General features: G+C 41.9%; 1 non-coding gene and 1 pseudogene across 1 annotated transcript; one reads left to right on the top strand and one right to left on the bottom strand.

The window, feature by feature from the left end:
• Nucleotides 1-310: 310 nt before the first annotated feature.
• LOC140283371 (U2 spliceosomal RNA) lies at nucleotides 311-501 on the top strand. The gene has a single exon (XR_011910073.1). It is a non-coding gene; the product is annotated as a U2 spliceosomal RNA (small nuclear RNA).
• Nucleotides 502-15,485: 14,984 nt separating this feature from the next.
• Nucleotides 15,486-15,662, bottom strand: LOC140283461 (U2 spliceosomal RNA; annotated as a pseudogene).
• Between the last annotated feature and the right edge of the window lie 7,280 nt (nucleotides 15,663-22,942).

The raw sequence follows: 22,942 nt of genomic DNA, 5'->3' as shown, positions 1-22,942 counted from the left end.
ATAAATTATCAAAAGTGGCAGCAGAGTTTTGGCTGGTATTTATCAATGTCTAGATAGATTTCAACAAAAAACAACGTTGTACTTTGCAGTAAAAGAAAGTGCAAATCAAAAGTTTTAGGAATCCGAGAATAAGCTTATTTTCATGAGTTCTGCACGATTTCGGATTTTATGTATAAAATGAATTTCTTCACGCAAACTAAGTTAACACTGCTTTGTCCTTCATATGTACCCATTTCTACATATATTTCAAGCATAAACTTCCTCATATTACCCTGAATGAGAAAGAGCCACACTTGTGATTAAGCCATACCTCCCTTTTGAGGAGTTCTGCATGATTCAAGTGTAGTATCTGTTCTTATCAGTTTAATGTCTGATGTGTCCTCTATGCGAGGACTACATATTAAATGGATTTGTATCAATAGGAGTTGAAAAAGGAGCTTGCTCCGTTCACTCCAAGCATCGACCCGGTACTGTAGTGCCCCTGGGAACGGTGCGCTCTCCTCTGCTCTTGTGAAAAAGCAAACAGCGGTGCAGGATGGAAGTTTCAGGGAGCCCAAGATGAAACTTTCTTTTAGTCTGCTGAGAAAAGAGAGTGAATGCGAAGTAGACTTTAACACGGCTCTGGGAGCGAGCCGAGTGCGGGCTAACCAGGCGAATTGCTTGAACGAAACGCGACACCGAATGAGCGGTCAGAACAAAGCCTCAATACGGTGTTCCTGTGGTGTTTTTATAAAATGCGGTGAAAAAAAAGGTGTGAATGCCCCATAGAAAACTAAAAGGTGGAGCGGAAGTGTTCGGCTGCAAGAAGGTGTGAATGTCCGACTATATTTGGTGAAAAGCAGGTGAAGCAAGGTCTGAATGCCCAACCTTACATCATCAAAAGCGAGATCAGAGGTTTTTGGCTGCAAGAAGGCCATAGTTTGCCAAAAGTGGGTAAGGTGCGAATGACCGACTAAATATCAACAAAAGTGGGGGCGGAGGTCTTCGGATGCAAGTGGGTGGGAATATCCCACCATAGAAGTATGGTGGAGAGGAAGCTGTGAATGGCCGACCATAGTTTGCAAAAAGCGGGTGAGAAAAGGTGCGAATGTCCAACCATACATGATCAAAACAGGGAGCGGAGGTGTTTGGCTGCGACAAGGTGTGAATGTCCACCCATAATTAATGAAAAGCGGGCAACAAGTAGGTTCGAATGCCCAACCATACATCATCAAAAGCAGGAGTGGATGTGTTCGGCTACAAGAAGGTTTGAATGTCCGAGCATAGTTTGTAAAAAGCTGGTAAGAAAAGGTTCGAATGCCTGAACATACATCATCAAAAGCAGGACTGGATGTGTTCGGCTACAAGAAGGTTTGAATGTCCGACCATAGTTGGTAAAAAGTGGGTATGAAAAGGTTCGAATGCCCAACTTCGGCTGAAAAAAACTGTGTTCGGCTGCAAAAAGGTGTGAATGTTTGACTAAAGTTTGTAAGACAAGGTTCGAATGCCTGACAATGTATGATCAAAAGCGGGAGCGGAGGTGTTCAGCTGCAAGAAGGTCTAAATGTCCATCATTAATTGCTAGAAAACATGAAAGAAAATTTTCGAAAATCAATCTGCACATGATCATAATTGGGAGAGGAGGTGTTCAGCTGCAAGAAGGTGTGAATGTTCTACCATAATTGCTGAAAAATGTGTTAGAAACGGTGCCAATGCCCAACCATACATCATCAAAAGAAGAAGTGGATGTGTTCTGCTACGAGAAGGTTTGAATGTCCGACCATAGTTTGTAAAAAGCGGGTAAGAAAAAGTTCGAATGCCCGAACATACACCATCAAAAGAGGGAGCGGAGGTGTTCCGCTGTAAGATGCTGCGAATGTCCGACCATAGTTGGTAAAAAGCGGGTAAGAAAAGGTTAAAAAACCGGACTGTACACAATCAATAGCGGGAGCGGAGTTGTTCGGCTACAAGAAGGTCTGAATGTCCATTAATAATTTCTAGAAAACATGAAAAAAAATTTTCGAATATCCAACCGCACATGATCATAAGTGGGAGAGGAGGTGTTCAGCTGCAAGAAGGTTTGAATGTCCACCCATAATTCCTCAAAAATGGGTAAAAAAAAAAGGTGCGAATGCCCAACCATACATCATCAAAAGCAGGACTGGATGTGTTCGGCTACAAGAAGGTGTGAATGTCCGACCATAGTTGGTAAAAAGTGGGTATGAAAAGGTGCGAATGCCCAAATTCGGCTGCAAAAAACTGTGTTCGGCTGCAAAAAGGTGTGAATGTTCGACTAAAGTTTGTAAAAAGCGGGTAAGACAAGGTGCGAATGCCTGACAATGTATGATCAAAAGCGGGAGCGGAGGTGTTCAGCTGCAAGAAGGTCTAATTGTCCATTATTAATTGCTAGAAAACATGAAAGAAAATTTTCGAAAATCAATCCGCACATGATCATAAGTGGGAGAGGAGGTGTTCAGCTGCAAGAAGGTGTGAATATCCTACCATAATTGCTGAAAAATGTGTTAGAAACGGTAAGAATCCCGGACCATACCTCATCAAAAGCTAGAGAGGTGGTGTTCGGCTACAAGTAGGTGTGAATGTCTGACTAAAGTTCAAATATATTAACAAAAGCGGGAGGAGAGGTCTTCGGATGAGTGGTTGAGAATTTCCAACCATAATCTATAAAATGCGGTGAAAAAAAAGGTGTGATAGAAACCTAAAAGGTGGAGCGGAAGTGTTCGGCTGCAAGAACGTGTGAATGTCCATCTATAGTTGGTGAAAAGCAGGAAAAGCAAGGTCTGAATGCCCAATCTTACATCATCAAAAGCGAGATCAGAGGTGTTTGGCGGCAAGAAAACGGGTAAGGTGTGAATGACCGACTAAATATCAACAAAAGTGGGGGCGGAGATCTTCGGATGCAAGTGGGTGTGAATATCCCACCATACAAGTATGGTGGAGAGGAAGCTGTGAATGGCCGACCATAGTTTGCAAAAAGCGGGTGAGAAAAGGTGCGAATGTCCAACCATACATGATCAAAACAGGGAGCGGAGGTTTTTGGCTGCGACAAGGTGTGAATGTCCACCCATAATTAATGAAAAGCGGGCAACAAGTAGGTTCGAATGCCCAACCATACATCAACAAAAGCAGGAGTGGATGTGTTTGGCTACAAGAAGGTTTGAATGTCCGAGCATAGTTTGTAAAAAGCGGGTAAGAAAAGGTGCGAATGCCCGACAAAGTATGATCAAAAGAGGGAGTGGAGGTTTTCGGCTACAAGAAGGTTTGAATGTACGACCATAGTTTGTAAAAAGCGGGTAAGAAAAGGTGCGAATGCCCGAACATACACCATCAAAAGAGGGAGCGGAGGTGTTACACTTGAAAGACGGTGTGAATGTCCAACCATAGTTGGTAAAAAGTGGGTAAGAAAAGGTTCGAATGCCCGAATATATACCATCAAAAGCGGAAGCGGAGGTGTTCGGCTGCAAGAAGGTGTGAACGTCCGACCAAAGTTTGTAAAAAGCAGTTAAGAAAAGGTTCGAATATCCAACCAAACATAATCAAAAGTGGGAGCAGAGCTGTTCGACTGCAAGTAGGTGTGAATATCCACCCATAATTCCTGAAAAATGGGTAAGAAAAGGTGCCAATGCCCAACCATACATCATCAAAAGAAGAAGTGGATGTGTTCTGCTACAAGAAGGTTTGAATGTCCGACCATAGTTTGTAAAAAGCGGGTAAGAAAAAGTTCGAATGCCCGAACATACACCATCAAAAGAGGGAGCGGAGGTGTTCCGCTGTAAGATGCTGCGAATGTCCGACCATAGTTTGTAAAAAGCGGGTAAGAAAAGGTTAAAAAACCAGACTGTACACAATCAATAGCGGGAGCGGAGTTGTTCGGCTACAAGAAGGTCTGAATGTCCATTAATAATTTCTAGAAAACATGAAAAAAAATTTTCGACTATCCAACCGCACATGATCATAAGTGGGAGAGGAGGTGTTCAGCTGCAAGAAGGTGTGAATGTCCACCCATAATTCCTCAAAAATGGGTAAAAAAAAAGGTGCGAATGCCCAACCATACATCATCAAAAGCAGGACTGGATGTGTTCGGCTACAAGAAGGTGTGAATGTCCGACCATAGTTGGTAAAAAGTGGGTATGAAAAGGTGCGAATGCCCAAATTCGGCTGCAAAAAACTGTGTTCGGCTGCAAAAAGGTGTGAATGTTCGACTAAAGTTTGTAAAAAGCGGGTAAGACAAGGTGCGAATGCCTGACAATGTATGATCAAAAGCGGGAGCGGAGGTGTTCAGCTGCAAGAAGGTCTAATTGTCCATTATTAATTGCTAGAAAACATGAAAGAAAATTTTCGAAAATCAATCCGCACATGATCATAAGTGGGAGAGGAGGTGTTCAGCTGCAAGAAGGTGTGAATATCCTACCATAATTGCTGAAAAATGTGTTAGAAACGGTAAGAATCCCGGACCATACCTCATCAAAAGCTAGAGAGGTGGTGTTCGGCTACAAGTAGGTGTGAATGTCTGACTAAAGTTCAAATATATTAACAAAAGCGGGAGGAGAGGTCTTCGGATGAGTGGTTGAGAATTTCCAACCATAATCTATAAAATGCGGTGAAAAAAAAAGGTGTGATAGAAACCTAAAAGGTGGAGCGGAAGTGTTCGGCTGCAAGAAGGTGTGAATGTCCATCTATAGTTGGTGAAAAGCAGGAAAAGCAAGGTCTGAATGCCCAATCTTACATCATCAAAAGCGAGATCAGAGGTGTTTGGCGGCAAGAAAACGGGTAAGGTGTGAATGACCGACTAAATATCAACAAAAGTGGGGGCGGAGATCTTCGGATGCAAGTGGGTGTGAATATCCCACCATACAAGTATGGTGGAGAGGAAGCTGTGAATGGCCGACCATAGTTTGCAAAAAGCGGGTGAGAAAAGGTGCGAATGTCCAACCATACATGATCAAAACAGGGAGCGGAGGTGTTTGGCTGCGACAAGGTGTGAATGTCCACCCATAATTAATGAAAAGCGGGCAACAAGTAGGTGCGAATGCCCAACCATACATCAACAAAAGCAGGAGTGGATGTGTTTGGCTACAAGAAGGTTTGAATGTCCGAGCATAGTTTGTAAAAAGCGGGTAAGAAAAGGTGCGAATGCCCGACAAAGTATGATCAAAAGAGGGAGTGGAGGTTTTCGGCTACAAGAAGGTTTGAATGTCCGAGCATAGTTTGTAAAAAGCTGGTAAGAAAAGGTGCGAATGCCTGAACATACATCATCAAAAGCAGGACTGGATGTGTTCGGCTACAAGAAGGTTTGAATGTCCGACCATAGTTGGTAAAAAGTGGGTATGAAAAGGTTCGAATGCCCAACTTCGGCTGAAAAAAACTGTGTTCGGCTGCAAAAAGGTGTGAATGTTTGACTAAAGTTTGTAAGACAAGGTTCGAATGCCTGACAATGTATGATCAAAAGCGGGAGCGGAGGTGTTCAGCTGCAAGAAGGTCTAAATGTCCATCATTAATTGCTAGAAAACATGAAAGAAAATTTTCGAAAATCAATCTGCACATGATCATAAGTGGGAGAGGAGGTGTTCGGCTGCAAGTAGGTGTGAATGTCTGACTAAAGTTCAAATATATTAACAAAAGCGGGAGGAGAGGTCTTCGGATGAGTGGTTGAGAATTTCCAACCATAATCTATAAAATGCGGTGAAAAAAAAGGTGTGATAGAAACCTAAAAGGTGGAGCGGAAGTGTTCGGCTGCAAGAAGGTGTGAATGTCCGTCTATAGTTGGTGAAAAGCAGGAAAAGCAAGGTCTGAATGCCCAATCTTACATCATCAAAAGCGAGATCAGAGGTGTTTGGCTGCAAGAAAACGGGTAAGGTGTGAACGACCGACTAAATATCAACAAAAGTGGGGGCGGAGGTCTTCGGATGCAAGTGGGTGTGAATATCCCACCATACAAGTATGGTGGAGAGGAAGCTGTGAATGTCCGACCATGGTTTGTAAAACGCGGGTAAGACAAGGTGCGAATGTCCGACAATGTATGATCAAAAGAGGGAGCGGAGGTGTTCGGCTGCAAGGTCTGAATTTCCAACCATAATTTGTAAACACCGTTGAAGAAAAGCCTCGAAAGCCCGACTATACACCATCAAAAGCGGGAGCAGAGGTGTTCAGCTGCAAGAAGGTCTGAATGTCCACCAATAATTACTGAAAAATGGGTAAGAAGAGGTGTGAATGCCCAACTATACATCATCAAAAGCAGAAGTGGATGTGTTCGGCCACAAGAAGGTTTGAATGTCCGACCATAGTTTGTAAAAGGCGGGTAAGAAAAGGTTTGAATGCCCGAACATACACAATCAAAAGAGGGAGCGGAGGTGTTTCGCTGCAAGAAGGTGTGAATGTCCGAGCATAGTTTGTAAAAAGCGGGTAAGAAAAGGTTCGAATGCCCGAACATACACCATCAAAAGAGGGAGCGGAGGTGTTCCGCTGTAAGAAGGTGTGAATGTCCAACCATAGTTGGTAAAAAGCGGGTAAGAAAAGGTTAAAATACCCGACTCTACACAATCAATAGCGGGAGCGGAGTTGTTCGGCTAAAAGAAGGTGTGAAAGTCCGACCATGGTTTGTAAAAAGCGGGTAAGAAAAGGTTCGAATGCCAAAATATACACCATCAAAAGCGGAAGCCGAGGTGTTCGGCTGCAAGTAGGTCTGAATGTCCACCCATAATTAATGAAAAGTGGGCAACAAGTAGGTTCGAATGCCCAACCATACATCAACAAAAGCAGGAGTGGATGTGTTTGGCTACAAGAAGGTTTGAATGTCCGAGCATAGTTTGTAAAAAGCGGGTAAGAAAAGGTGCGAATGCCCGACAATGTATGATCAAAAGAGGGAGTGGAGGTTTTCGGCTACAAGAAGGTTTGAATGTCCAACCATAGTTTGTAAAAAGCGGGTAAGAAAAGGTGCGAATGCCCGAAAATACACCATCAAAAGAGGGAGCGGAGGTGTTCCGCTGTAAGATGGTGCGAATGTCCGACCATAGTTGGTAAAAAGCGGGTAAGAAAAGGTTCGAATGCCCGAATATATACCATCATAAGCGGAAGCGGAGGTGTTCGGCTGCAAGAAGGTGTGAACGTCCGACCAAAGTTTGTAAAAAGCAGTTAAGAAAAGGTTCGAATATCCAACCAAACATAATCAAAAGTGGGAGCAGAGCTGTTCGACTGCAAGTAGGTGTGAATTTCCACCCATAATTCCTGAAAAATGGGTAAGAAAAGGTGCGAATGCCCAACCATACATCATCAAAAGAAGAAGTGGATGTGTTCTGCTACAAGAAGGTTTGAATGTCCGACCATAGCTTGTAAAAAGTGGGTAAGAAAAAGTTCGAATGCTCGAACATACACCATCAAAATTGGGAGCGGAGGTGTTCCGCTGTAAGACGGTGTGAATGTCCGACCATAATTGGTAAAAAGCGGGTAAGAAAAGGTTAAAATACCCGACTGTACACAATCAATAGCGGGAGCGGAGTTGTTCGGCTACAAGAAGGTGTGAAAGTCCGACCATGGTTTGTAAAACGCGGGTAAGACAAGGTGCGAATGCCCGACAATGTATGATCAAAAGAGGGAGCGGAGGTGTTCGGCTGCAAGGTCTGAATTTCCAACCATAATTTGTAAACACCGTTGAAGAAAAGCCTCGAAAGCCCGACTATACACCATCAAAAGCGGGAGCAGAGGTGTTCAGCTGCAAGAAGGTCTGAATGTCCACCAATAATTACTGAGAAATGGGTAAGAAAAGGTGTGAATGCCCAACTATACATCATCACAAGCAGAAGTGGATGTGTGCGGCCACAAGAAGGTTTGAATGTCCGACCATAGTTTGTAAAAGGCGGGTAAGAAAAGGTTTAAATGCCCGAACATACACAATCAAAAGAGGGAGCGGAGGTGTTTCGCTGCAAGAAGGTGTGAATGTCCGAGCATAGTTTGTAAAAAGTGGGTAAGAAAAGGTTCGAATGCCAGAACATACACCATCAAAAGAGGGAGCGGAGGTTTTCCGCTGTAAGAAGGTGTGAATGTCCGACCATAGTTGGTAAAAAGCGGGTAAGAAAAGGTTCGAATGCCCGAATATATACCATCAAAAGCGGAAACGGAGGTGTTCGGCTGCAAGAAGGTGTGAACGTCCGACCAAAGTTTGTAAAAAGCAGTTAAGAAAAGGTTCGAATATCCAACCAAACATAATCAAAAGTGGGAGCAGAGCTGTTCGACTGCAAGTAGGTGTGAATGTCCACCCATAATTCCTGAAAAATGGGTAAGGAAAGGTGCGAATGCCCAACCATACATCATCAAAAGAAGAAGTGGATGTGTTCTGCTACAAGAAGGTTTGAAGGTCCGACCATAGTTTGTAAAAAGTGGGTAAGAAAAAGTTTGAATGCCAAAACATACACCATCAAAAGAGGGAGCGGAGGTGTTCCGCTGTAAGACGGTGTGAAAGTCCGACCATAATTGGTAAAAAGCGGGTAAGAAAAGGTTAAAATACCCGACTCTACACAATCAATAGCGGGAGCGGAGTTGTTCGGCTACAAGAAGGTGTGAAAGTCCGACCATGGTTTGTAAAACGCGGGTAAGACAAGGTGCGAATGCCCGACAATGTATGATCAAAAGAGGGAGCGGAGGTGTTCGGCTGCAAGGTCTGAATTTCCAACCAATAATTACTGAAAAATGGGTAAGAAAAGGTGTGAATGCCCAACTATATATCATAAAAAGCAGAAGTGGATGTGTTCGGCCACAAGAAGGTTTGAATGTCCGACCATAGTTTGTAAAAGCGGATAAGAAAAGGTTCGAATGCCCGAACATACACAATCAAAAGAGGGAGCGGAGGGGTTTCGCTGCAAGAAGGTGTGAATGTCCGAGCATAGTTTGTAAAAAGTGGGTAAGAAAAGGTTCGAATGCCAAAATATACACCATCAAAAACTGAAGCCGAGGTGTTCGGCTGCAAGTAGGTGTGAATGTCAGATCATAATTTGCAAAAAGCTGATGAGAAAGGTGTGAATGACCGACAATAATTACTGAAAAATGTGTTAGAAAAGTTAAGAATGCCGGACTATTCATCATCAAAAGCAGAGAAGAGGTGTTCGGATGCAAGAAGCTGTGAATGTCCAGCCATAATTACTCAAAAACGGTTAAGAAAAGGTAGTATTGCCAGACCATAAATGATCAAAACAGGGAGCGGAGGTGTTCCGCTGTAAGAAGGTGTGAATGTCCGACCATAATTGGTAAAAAGCGGGTAAGAAAAGGTTAAAATACCCGACTGTACACAATCAATAGCGGGAGCGGAGTTGTTTGGCTACTAAAAGGTGTGAATGTCCGACCGTAGTTGCTAAAAAGTGGGTAAGAAAAGGTTAAAATACCCGACTGTACACAATCAATAGCGGGAGCGAATGTGTTCGGCTACAAGAAGGTGTGAAAATCCGACCATGTTTTGTAAATAGCGGGTAAGAAAAGGTGCGAATGCCCGACAATGTATGATCAAAAGAGGGAGCGGAGGTTTTCGGCTAAAAGAAGGTCTGAATGTCCAACCATAATTTGTAAAAACCGGGGAAGAAAAGGCTCGAAAGCCCGACTATACACCATCAAAAGCGGGAGCAGAGGGGTTCAGCTGCAAGAAGGTCTGAATGTCCATCAATAATTGCTAGAAAACATGAAAGAAAATTTTCGAATATCAAACCGCACATGATCATAAGTGGGAGCGGAGGTGTTTAGCTGCAAGAAGGTGTGAATGTCCACCCATAATTCCTCAAAAATGGGTAAAAAAAAAGGTGCGAATGCCCAACCATACATCATCAAAAGCAGGACTGGATGTGTTCGGCTACAAGGTTTGAATGTCCGAGCATAGTTTGTTAAAAGCGGGTAAGAAAAGGTTCGAATGCCCGAACATACACCATCAAAAGAGGGAGCGGAGGTGTTCCGCCATAAGAAGGTGTGAATGTCCGACCGTAGTTGGTAAAAAGCGGGTAAGAAAAGGTTAAAATGGCCGTCTGTACACAATCAATAGCGGGAAGGGATGTGTTCGGCTACAAGAAGGTGTGAAAGTCCGACCATAATTCTTGAAAAATGGGTAAAAAAAAGGTGCGAATGCCCAACCATACATCATCAAAAGCAGGTGTGAATGTCAGATCATAATTTGCAAAAACCTGATGAGAAATGGTGAGAATGCCCGACTATACACCATCAAATGCGGGAGCGGAGGTGTTCGGCTGTGAGTAGGTGTGAATGTCCGACCATACTTGCTGAAAAATATGACAAAGCAGTTTTAACTTGGTTTGAGTGAAGGAATTCATTTTATATCAAAATCCGAAATTGTGTAGAACTCGTGGAAATAAGTTTATTCTCGGATTCCTAAAGGTTTAGTGTTGTTCTTTGGTATACTGCAAAGTAATACTTTCTATTTTGTTGAAACCGATTAAGTTAAAACTGCTTTGTCCTTCATATTTATCCATGTCATAATAGCTTTAAACAAAAAAGAACGTTGTACTTTGCAGGATAGGAAAGAACAACACTAAACGTTTAGGAATCCGAGAATAATCTTCTTTTCACGAGTTCTACACAATTTCGGATTTTGATATAAAATGAATTCCTTCACTCAAACCAAGTTAAAACTGCTTTGTCCTTCATATTTATTCATGTCTAAATAGCTTTAAACAAAAAAGAACGTTGTACTTTGCAAGATAGGAAAGAACAACTCTAAACCTTTTCAGGAATCCGAGAATAAGCGTCGATTGACTCGTTCTACACAATTTCGGATTTTGATATAAAATGAATTCGTTCACTCAAACCAAGTTAAAACTGCTTTTGTCCTTCATATTTATCCATGTCTGAATAGGTTTCAACAAAAAAGAAAGTATTACTTTGCAGTATACCAAAGAACAACACTAAACCTTTAGGAATCCGAAAATAAGCTTCTTATCACCAGTTCTACACAATTTCGGATTTTGATATAAAATGAATTCCTTCACTCAAACCAAGTTAAAACTGCTTTGTCCTTAATATTTATCCATGTCTGAATAGGTTTCAACAAAAAAGAAAGTATTACTTTGCAGTATACCAAAGAACAACACTAAACCTTTAGGAATCCGAGAATAAGCTTCTTTTCACCAGTTCTACACAATTTTGGATTTTGATATAAAATGAATTCCTTCACTCAAACCAAGTTAAAACTGCTTTGTCCTTCATATTTATCCATGTCTGAATGGGTTTCAACAAAATAGAAAGTATTACTTTGCAGTATACCAAAGAACAACACTAAACCTTTAGGAATCCGAGAATAAGCCTCTTTTCACCAGTTCTACACAATTTTGGATTTTGATATAAAATGAATTCCTTCACTCAAACCAAGTTAAAACTGCTTTGTCCTTCATATTTATCCATGTCTGAATCGGTTTCAACAAAATAGAAAGTATTACTTTGCAGTGTACCAAAGAACAACACTAAACCTTTAGGAATCCGAGAATAAACTTATTTCCACGAGTTCTACACAAATTCGGATTTTGATATAAAATGAATTCCTTCACTCAAACCAAGTGAAAACTGCTTTGTCATATTTTTCAGCAAGTATGGTCGGACATTCACACCTACTCACAGCCGAACACCTCCGCTCCCGCATTTGATGGTGTATAGTCGGGCATTCTCACCATTTCTCATCAGGTTTTTGCAAATTATGATCTGACATTCACACATGCTTTTGATGTTGTATGGTTGGGCATTCGCACCTTTTTTTACCCATTTTTCAGGAATTATGGGTGGACATTCACACCATCTTGCAGCTGAACACCTCCTCTCCCGCATATGATCATGTGCGGTTTGATATTCGAAAATTTTCTTTCATGTTTTCTAGCAATTATTGATGGACATTGAGACCTTCTTGCAGCTGAACACCTCTGCTCCCGCTTTTGATCATACATTGTCGGGCATTCGCACCTTTTCTTAACCACTTTTTACAAAACATGGTTGGACTTTCACACTTTCTTGTAGCCGAACACATCCCTTCCCGCTATTGATTGTGTACAGTCGGGTATTTTAACCTTTTCTTACCCGCTTTTTACCAATTATGGTGGGACATTCACACCTTCTTACAGCGAAACACCTCCGCTCCCTGTTTTGATCATTTATGGTCTGGCAATACTACCTTTTCTTACCCGTTTTTGAGTTATTATGGCTGGACATTCACAGCTTCTTGCAGCCGAACACCTCTTCTCCCGCTTTTGATGATGAATGGTCCGGCATTCTTACCTTTTCTAACACATTTTTCAGCAATTATTGTTGGTCATTCACACCTTTCTCATCAGCTTTTTACAAATTATGATCTGACATTCACACCTACTTGCAGCCGAACACCTCGGCTTCCACTTTTGATGGTGTATATTTTGGCATTCGAACCTTTTCTTACCCGCTTTTTACAAACCATGGTCGGACTTTCATACCTTCTTTTAGCCGAACAACTCCGCTCCCGCTATTGATTGTGTAGAGTTGGGTATTTTAGCCTTTTCTTACCCGCTTTTTACCAACTATGGTCGGACATACACACCTTCTTACAGCGGAACACCTCCGCTCCCTCTTTTGATGGTGTATGTTCTGGCATTCGAACCTTTTCTTACCCACTTTTTACAAACTATGCTCGGACATTCACACCTTCTTGCAGTGAAACACCTCCGCTCCCTCTTTTGATTGTGTATGTTCGGGCATTCGAACCTTTTCTTACCCGCCTTTTACAAACTATGGTCGGACATTCAAACCTTCTTGTGGCCGAACACATCCACTTCTGCTTGTGATGATGTATAGTTGGGCATTCACAACTTTTCTTACCCATTTTTCAGTAATTATTGGTGGACATTCAGACCTTCTTGCAGCTGAACACCTCCGCTCCCGCTTTTGATGGTGTATAGTCGGGCTTTCAAGCCTTTTCTTCAACGGTGTTTACAAATTATGGTTGGAAATTCAGACCTTGCAGCCGAAACACTCCGCTCCCTCTTTTGATCATACATTGTCGGGCATTCGCACCTTGTCTTACCCGCTTTTTACAAACCATGGTCGGACTTTCACACCTTCTTGTAGCCGAACAACTCCGCTCCCGCTATTGATTGTGTACAGTCCGGTTTTTTAACCTTTTCTTACCCGCTTTTTACCAACTATGGTCGGACATTCGCAGCATCTTACAGAGGAACACCTCCGCTCCCTCTTTTGATGGTGTATGTTCGGGCATTCGCACCTTTTCTTACCCATTTTTCAGGAATTATGGGTGGATATTCACACCTACTTGCAGTCGAACAGCTCTGTTCCCACTTTTGATTATGTTTGGTTGGATATTCGAACCTTTTCTTAACTGCTTTTTACAAACTTTGGTCGGACGTTCACACCTTCTTGCAGCCGAACACCTCCGCTTCCGCTTTTGATGGTATATATTCGGGCATTCGAACCTTTTCTTACCCACTTTTTACCAACTATGGTCGGACATTCACACCGTCTTTCAAGTGTAACACCTCCGCTCCCTCTTTTGATGGTGTATGTTCGGGCATTCGCACCTTTTCTTACCCGCTTTTTACAAACTATGGTCGTACATTCAAACCTTGTAGCCGAAAACCTCCACTCCCTCTTTTGATCATACTTTGTCGGGCATTCGCACCTTTTCTTACCCGCTTTTTACAAACTATGCTCGGACATTCAAACCTTCTTGTAGCCAAACACATCCACTCCTGCTTTTGTTGATGTATGGTTGGGCATTCGAACCTACTTGTTGCCCGCTTTTCATTAATTATGGGTGGACATTCACACCTTGTCACAGCCAAACACCTCCGCTCCCTGTTTTGATCATGTATGGTTGGACATTCGCACCTTTTCTCACCCGCTTTTTGCAAACTATGGTCGGCCATTCACAGCTTCCTCTCCACCATACTTGTATGGTGGGATATTCACACCCACTTGCATCCGAAGATCTCCGCCCCCACTTTTGTTGATATTTAGTCGGTCATTCACACCTTACCCGTTTTCTTGCCGCCAAACACCTCTGATCTCGCTTTTGATGATGTAAGATTGGGCATTCAGACCTTGCTTTTCCTGCTTTTCACCAACTATAGATGGACATTCACACCTTCTTGCAGCCGAACACTTCCGCTCCACCTTTTAGGTTTCTATCACACCTTTTTTTTCACCGCATTTTATAGATTATGGTTGGAAATTCTGAACAACTCATCCGAAGACCTCTCCTCCCGCTTTTGTTAATATATTTGAACTTTAGTCAGACATTCACACCTACTTGTAGCCGAACACCACCTCTCTAGCTTTTGATGAGGTATGGTCCGGGATTCTTACCGTTTCTAACACATTTTTCAGCAATTATGGTAGGATATTCACACCTTCTTGCAGCTGAACACCTCCTCTCCCACTTATGATCATGTGCGGATTGATTTTCGAAAATTTTCTTTCATGTTTTCTAGCAATTAATTATGGACATTTAGACCTTCTTGCAGCTGAACACTCCGCTCCCACTTTTGATCATACATTGTCAGGCATTCGCACCTTGTCTTACCCGCTTTTTACAAACTTTAGTCGAACATTCACACCTTTTTGCAGCCGAACACAGTTTTTTGCAGCCGAATTTGGGCATTCGCACCTTTTCATACCCACTTTTTACCAACTATGGTCGGACATTCACACCGTCTTACAGCGGAACACCTCCGCTCCCTCTTTTGATGGTGTATGTTCGGGCATTCGAACCTTTTCTTACCCGCTTTTTACAAACTATGCTCGGACATTCAAACCTTCTTGTAGCCGAACACATCCACTCCTGCTTTTGATGATGTATGGTATGGCATTCGAACCTACTTGTTGCCCGCTTTTCATTAATTATGGGTGGACATTCACACCTTGTCGCAGCCAAACACCCTGTTTCGATCATGTATGGTTGGACATTCGCACCTTTTCTCACCCGCTTTTTGCAAACTATGGTCGGCCATTCACAGCTTCCTCTCCACCATACTTGTATGGTGGGATATTCACACCCACTTGCATCCGAAGACCTCCGCCCCCACTTTTGTTGATATTTAGTCGGTCATTCGCACCTTACCCGCTTTTGGCAAACTATGGCCTTCTTGCAGCCAAAAACCTCTGATCTCGCTTTTGATGATGTAAGGTTGGGCATTCAGACCTTGCTTCACCTGCTTTTCACCAAATATAGTCGGACATTCACACCTTCTTGCAGCCGAACACTTCCGCTCCACCTTTTAGTTTTCTATGGGGCATTCACACCTTTATTTTCACCGCATTTTATAAAAACACCACAGGAACACCGTATTGAGGCTTTGTTCTGACCGCTCATTCGGTGTCGCGTTTCTTTCAAGCATTTCTCCTGGTTAGCCCGCACTCGGCTCGCTCCCAGAGCCGTGTTAAAGTCTACTTTGCATTCACTCTCTTTTCTCAGCAGACTAAAAGAAACTTCCATCCTGCACCGCTGTTAGCTTTTTCACAAGAGCAGAGGAGAGCGCACCGTTCCCAGCGGCACTGCAGCACCGGGTCGATGCTTGGAGTGAACGGAGCAAGCTCCTTTTTCAACTCCTATTGATAAAAATCCATTTAATATGTAGTCCTTGCATAGACATATCACATATTAAACTGATAAGTACAGATGGATTATGTGCAATTAGTAAAGAGAGTAGAGGACGATCTCTCTCGTTGGAAGTCCTTACCTATATCACTTATGGGGAGAGTTACAACCATTAAAATGATGATACTACCAAAAGTTAACTATTTGTTCTCAATGATCCCCATAAAACCATCTGCTACTTGGTTTAAGTCACTAGATTCATGCATCTCCAAATTTCTGTGGAAAAACAAACCACCACGTATTAGTTTAAAAACCCTACAGAAGACCAAGGACAGTGGTGGATTAGATTTACCTCATTTTCAGCACTATTCCTTAGCCAATAGGTTACAATATATATAAAAATGGTTTAAACCTTGTTGTTGTCGCAGTTCCCAGAGACGTTGTAATCGTTGAGGATTCTATATTCACCCCCTCATTAGAGGCACGTGTTGCAGATTGATGACACTGAATCTTCTTCTCTGTTCATTGCTGGCATCATTCCCAGCATCGTAAGTGTTCGTGGCATTGTTAGCCTCTTCTTCTGGATCTTGATATCGAGCATCCTTTTGTATTTCTGGTTTGTAAGTCCTCTCTCTTCGTTCACCGGAGTCTTCGTCTCTTTGTCCTTGAGTTTGGTGATTTTTTCTTCTTTTGATGCCTTGACACAGTGTGACAGGTGATACCACATGGGAGATCCTTTAACTTGGACTGCTGTCCCTGTGCTGCGAAATGGCTGTGCTGCTCAAATGGTCTCTCCTTCATCATATACACAGTTATTTATACATCACCTTCCACCATGAAGCGTTGTCCCTTTTTGTTTCTCTCTTTGTTCTTAAAATGCTGTTATAAATGTCTAAACCAATCCATTAAACTAGATCATTTTGGCAGTAAAGCGATCTACGATGTGCTTGGTCGCAAAGCTGCTCATCTGTGGTAAACAGCTCTTCAGAAAGGCATTCTTCAATTGATTTCACTCATTTTATGTAATAATTTTGTGATTTCCTACAAAACTACACTTCTTCTCCCATCTGTCTGAGTATTTAATATTGTCTGGGTCCCGTTAAAACATGTATTTTTCCCATCTAATTCCTTGTTTGCTTTAAAACAAGTATTCCCCATTTTCTATCCCTTCAGTAGCCAACCAGTTTGTATGGAGTACACTGGAGCAACTTGACTGATCAGTAAAACACTGCTTTTGTTGTCAACGCAAGGCTTCCCCCGTCGGTTGTTTCACTGAGACACTACTGAGTAACTACAACTCAACACAGTTTATACACATAACATTCATATACATACTAACAAACAAACAAACAATAATTTATTGCAATTTTCTCATCTCTGTTTGAACGTACACCCAGGTAAATATTCCTGTAGTCTTCTCATACCGACTATGGACCCATTCATTGTTTAACTTCACTGTTTTGCAAATCCTAATTGAATATTACACATTGACATTGAACTTTACTGGATAAGCAGGTCTTCATTGCATTCAGCAGCCTATATGTGAGCATTTATGTGTAAGCTGTTCTTCTTTGCATTTATCAGCAGCAAGCAATTCTTCACTGCACATGCATATGTAAATAGTAAAACAATTCCAATGTGTTAGCGAAACCTTCTATATCACAGTGGTTTCTAAGGTCTATTTTAAGTTCTTTGCCATCAGTGAGATGACATTGTTTACAAAGTGTGTCAAATTATCACTGAAGATCTTTTCAGGAATTTCAAATCTAGAAATGAGTTATTTTACGCGTGATTTTGCTACTGAGAGTGCATCTGCTTGTGCACATGGAAATATTTCAGACCATTTGGTAAAAACCTCTGTTGTCACTGAGCAGAATCGTTTCCCTTAACATTAATTTAGTTCAATGAAATCTACAAAATAATGAAATAATGAAATCCAAACAAATATGTTGAAAAAGATACACTGGCTTAGGGAATTATCTTCGTTTTGGTCTTAGATTGCCCTGTGGAATGTATTTTGCACATATTTGACCTGCTAGACAAAACTTTATTCATTTATTTATTCTAAAAAAATGTTTTTAATAATTAGTAAAACCATATGCTGTAAAAACCTGGTTCATTATTGCTTCCATCCCTCCTGTTGAGACATGACATGGTCCGTGGCTCAATACTGCAGCATATTTAAACAAATTCTTTGGCAGTATGGTTTTCCTTCCGGTCATTCATACGAGTCTATTGTAGATGGCAATTGAATAACATCTAATAATGCTAAAATATTTGTAGTTTATACATTTAGCTGTGGATGTCAACATACCTGTTTTTCCAATGCTGTGTTAACACATGTACAGTTGAGAAGGCATACTGACTGTCAGTGTAAACGTTAACAACCTTTTTGTTATTTAATTTACAAGCTTCAGTTAAAGCTACCAATTCGACTGCTTGAACAGAGTAATTTTTTGGTAGTGGTTGTTTTAAGAAAACTTCAGTTTCTGTTACTACTGCAAATCCTGTAGCATTTGTGCCATCAGGGTTTTTTTCCTTGATCTGTTGAATAAATATAGTTATTTCTGCATTTTCATAATGTATATCAGTTAAGTCTGGCCTGGGTAAAACACTGATGGTTATTTCTGACATGCAATCATGAGGCTTTCCATCTGTGGGGTAGGTAGCAGTGTGGATGGATTAAGTGTAGCACATCTCTCGACAACAAGGTGTGGCTGTGAAAGAAGAACTGTTATGTAGGAGAGATGTCTGGTAAAGATATTTTGTTAAGTAACCATATCACAGCCACTGCATGAGGTACCTTAAGTGTTAATGGGTGAAATAACACCATTGTTGTTGATGCCTGCACTGCCAATGGCTTCTGGCCATTGATTCAAAAGTACGATCTCGTCCCTTTTTCCCCTTTCAGTGGACACTGGCCCCTAATTACCGCAATTCAGCAGGGGGTCTTTCATTAGGAGTACTGGACTCCCCCGTGCACGGTTTCAGCTCCGACCCTGGACAGCGGAAAAAACGTTGAGATCTGGTTTGAGGACCCAATTGTTGAGAAAAGTCTCTCAATGAGACTCAGAGTTGCTGGAGTCAGTTAATGCAAAGGTTTAATCTTGCAGCAAGTTCAAGAATGTGTGTGTGTATGGGTGTATGTGTGCGAACGTGTGTGAGTTTGTGTGTGTGAGAGTTTAAAGAACCTGTAATCCACAGGCAGGCCTTAACTAGTATGGCACGGGTCCAGCCTGTCTCATCTTTTTTGGAAGGTCCAGCGCTCGGCCGTAACCCTTCTGTCTGTTTGGACTCTCACATACATTCGGTTAATCATAGAAAAACGAGAACAAAACTTTTTAGCCCCTTAAATTCATAAAACAGACATGGTGCAGTTATTTCCATTCTAGAAAATAAGAGTAATCACCACCATTCCTATAAATTCTGGATATTCTAACAATCTGAATCTTTTTTAAATGTTCGATGAAGCCCTTTGCTGTTCTGTTTAGAGACTCAGCTGATCATAAACCAAGTTTTGCTCTTGAACCAAGCTTCTAAACTCTTCACCTTTTTCATTTCTCAGTTAGTATTCACTTTAAAACTGATTAAAAGAAAAATTAAATGAATGCCTATCAACAAATGTGGGATCTAAACTCTAGTGCTTCCTCTAAAATAATTTCCTTTCTCAATTCAGAAATGTGTGTGTGTAAGTCACAACACCCGTGACACCAAAACGGCTTTCTTTTCTCTCTTTTCTCTACACTCTGCACTGTGAGCACACACAACAAATCAGAAAGGCTTTTTTCTCTCTTTTCTACATTATGGACTGTGGGGACACAAAACCGCTCTCTCTTTTTTTTTTTTGATTGTGTGCCAGGGCGTTGTCTCACGTATTAGATTATGCTTAAGATACGAATGAGTTTATCAGTCACATCAGAATCCATACATACTGATCCTCCCGTAATAAAATGGTCGGATCTTATCAAACACACTTTGTTTCTTGTGACAAGTCAGCGAAACAGTTTATACACGTCAAGACACTGAATCAAGTTTGCCACAAGAACTCATAAGTTTGGCAGTATTGCTCTGCCGTCAGCAATCATACACCCATTTTATTTTCATGAGACATGTGCAGGCACCTGTTCATCTACTGTTCTATCACTATGAATTAGTTTATCTATTATCAATAAGGATACTTCTACAACTACTATCAAAGTATGTCCGGACTTCTTATGTTGTCAGTTGCTATATATGAATAAGTGGGTTGCTACTGAAAAGCATTAAGCATGTCACACAGCCCAAACATGTAACATTCAACAGGACACTTACGCAACACATTCAAATCAAACAGTCAGACAACATACAAGAACCTATACCCCAGCCGGCATTGCTCCCTGCCTATTTTCCTACAACTCACTATGTGTGCGCACACCTTTATTCACAAACTCTTCAACTTATACTCTTTTACCGAAGCTGCTACAGCTCGATTGGACAAATACCCTTAGATCCTATTTCGGTGAATTTGACATCTGCCTTGCATGTAACAGATTAGCGGTTTAGCAGTTTTAATTTAGTTTGAGTGAAGGAATTCATTTTATAGCAAAATCCGAAATCGTGAAGAACTCATGGAAGTAAGCTTATTCTCGGATTCCTGAATCTTTAGATTTGCTCTTTGTTTTACTGCAAAGTACAACGTTGAGCAGCATTTAGTCGGTGCGAATGACCGACTAAATATCAACAAAAGTGGGGGCGGAGGTGTTTGGCTGCGACAAGGTGTGAATGTCCACCCATAATTAATGAAAAGCGGGCAACAAGTAGGTTCGAATGCCCAACCATACATCATCAAAAGAAGAAGTGGATGTGTTCGGCTACAAGAAGGTTTGAATGTCCGAGCATAGATTGTAAAAAGCGGGTAAGAAAAGGTTCGAATGCCTGAACATACATCATCAAAAGCAGGACTGGATGTGTTCGGCTACAAGAAGGTTTGAATGTCCGACCATAGTTGGTAAAAAGTGGGTATGAAAAGGTTCGAATGCCCAAAATCGGCTGAAAAAAACTGTGTTCGGCTGCAAAAAGGTGTGAATGTTTGACTAAAGTTTGTAAGACAAGGTTCGAATGCCTGACAATGTATGGTCAAAAGCGGGAGCGGAGGTATTCAGCTGCAAGAAGGTCTAAATGTCCATCATTAATTGCTAGAAAACATGAAAGAAAATTTTCGAAAATCAATCTGCATATGATCATAAGTGGGAGAGGAGGTGTTCAGCTGCAAGAAGGTGTGAATGTCCTACCATAATTGCTGAAAAATGTGTTAGAAACGGTAGGAATGCCGGACCATACATCATCAAAAGCTAGAGAGGTGGTGTTCGGCTGCAAGTAGGTGTGAATGTCTGACTAAAGTTCAAATATATTAACAAAAGCGGGAGGAGAGGTCTTCGGATGAGTGGTTGAGAATTTCCAACCATAATCTATAAAATGCGGTGAAAAAAAAGGTGTGATAGAAACCTAAAAGGTGGAGCGGAAGTGTTCGGCTGCAAGAAGGTGTGAATGTCCGTCTATAGTTGGTGAAAAGCAGGAAAAGCAAGGTCTGAATGCCCAATCTTACATCATCAAAAGCGAGATCAGAGGTGTTTGGCTGCAAGAAAACGGGTAAGGTGTGAATGACCGACTAAATATCAACAAAAGTGGGGGCGGAGGTCTTCGGATGCAAGTGGGTGTGAATATCCCACCATACAAGTATGGTGGAGAGGAAGCTGTGAATGTCCGACCATGGTTTGTAAAACGCGGGTAAGACAAGGTGCGAATGTCCGACAATGTATGATCAAAAGAGGGAGCGGAGGTGTTCGGCTGCAAGGTCTGAATTTCCAACCATAATTTGTAAACACCGTTGAAGAAAAGCCTCGAAAGCCCGACTATACACCATCAAAAGCGGGAGCAGAGGTGTTCAGCTGCAAGAAGGTCTGAATGTCCACCAATAATTACTGAAAAATGGGTAAGAAAAGGTGTGAATGCCCAACTATACATCATCAAAAGCAGAAGTGGATGTGTTCGGCCACAAGAAGGTTTGAATGTCCGACCATAGTTTGTAAAAGGCGGGTAAGAAAAGGTTTGAATGCCCGAACATACACAATCAAAAGAGGGAGCGGAGGTGTTTCGCTGCAAGAAGGTGTGAATGTCCGAGCATAGTTTGTAAAAAGTGGGTAAGAAAAGGTTCGAATGCCCGAACATACACCATCAAAAGAGGGAGCGGAGGTGTTCCGCTGTAAGAAGGTGTGAATGTCCAACCATAGTTGGTAAAAAGCGGGTAAGAAAAGGTTAAAATACCCGACTCTACACAATCAATAGCGGGAGCGGAGTTGTTCGGCTAAAAGAAGGTGTGAAAGTCCGACCATGGTTTGTAAAAAGCGGGTAAGAAAAGGTTCGAATGCAAAAATATACACCATCAAAAGCGGAAGCCGAGGTGTTCGGCTGCAAGTAGGTCTGAATGTCCACCCATAATTAATGAAAAGCGGGCAACAAGTAGGTTCGAATGCCCAACCATACATCAACAAAAGCAGGAGTGGATGTGTTTGGCTACAAGAAGGTTTGAATGTCCGAGCATTGTTTGTAGAAAGCGGGTAAGAAAAGGTGCGAATGCCCGACAATGTATGATCAAAAGAGGGAGTGGAGGTTTTCGGCTACAAGAAGGTTTGAATGTCCAACCATAGTTTGTAAAAAGCGGGTAAGAAAAGGTGCGAATGCCCGAAAATACACCATCAAAAGAGGGAGCGGAGGTGTTCCGCTGTAAGATGGTGCGAATGTCCGACCATAGTTGGTAAAAAGCGGGTAAGAAAAGGTTCGAATGCCTGAATATATACCATCAAAAGCGGAAATGGAGGTGTTCGGCTGCAAGAAGGTGTGAACGTCCGACAAAAGTTTGTAAAAAGCAGTTAAGAAAAGGTTAGAATATCCAACCAAACATAATCAAAAGTGGGAGCAGAGCTGTTCGACTGCAAATAGGTGTGAATGTCCACCCATAATTCCTGAAAAATGGGTAAGAAAAGGTGCGAATGCCCAACCATACATCATCAAAAGAAGAAGTGGATGTGTTCTGCTACAAGAAGGTTTGAATGTCCGACCATAGTTTGTAAAAAGTGGGTAAGAAAAAGTTCGAATGCCCGAACATACACCATCAAAAGAGGGAGCGGAGGTGTTCCGCTGTAAGACGGTGTGAAAGTCCGACCATAATTGGTAAAAAGCGGGTAAGAAAAGGTTAAAATACCCGACTGTACACAATCAATAGCAGGAGCGGAGTTGTTCGGCTACAAGAAGGTGTGAAAGTCCGACCATGGTTTGTAAAACGCGGGTAAGACAAGGTGCGAATGCCCGACAATGTATGATCAAAAGAGGGAGCGGAGGTGTTCGGCTGCA

This window comes from Leuresthes tenuis, unplaced genomic scaffold, assembly GCF_036924035.1.
Source record: "Leuresthes tenuis unplaced genomic scaffold, fLeuTen1.0.hap1 SCAF_23, whole genome shotgun sequence".
NCBI lineage: Eukaryota > Metazoa > Chordata > Actinopteri > Atheriniformes > Atherinopsidae > Leuresthes > Leuresthes tenuis.
The sequence above is the reverse complement of the archived record's forward strand: the minus strand, read 5'-3'. Positions and strand labels throughout refer to the sequence as shown.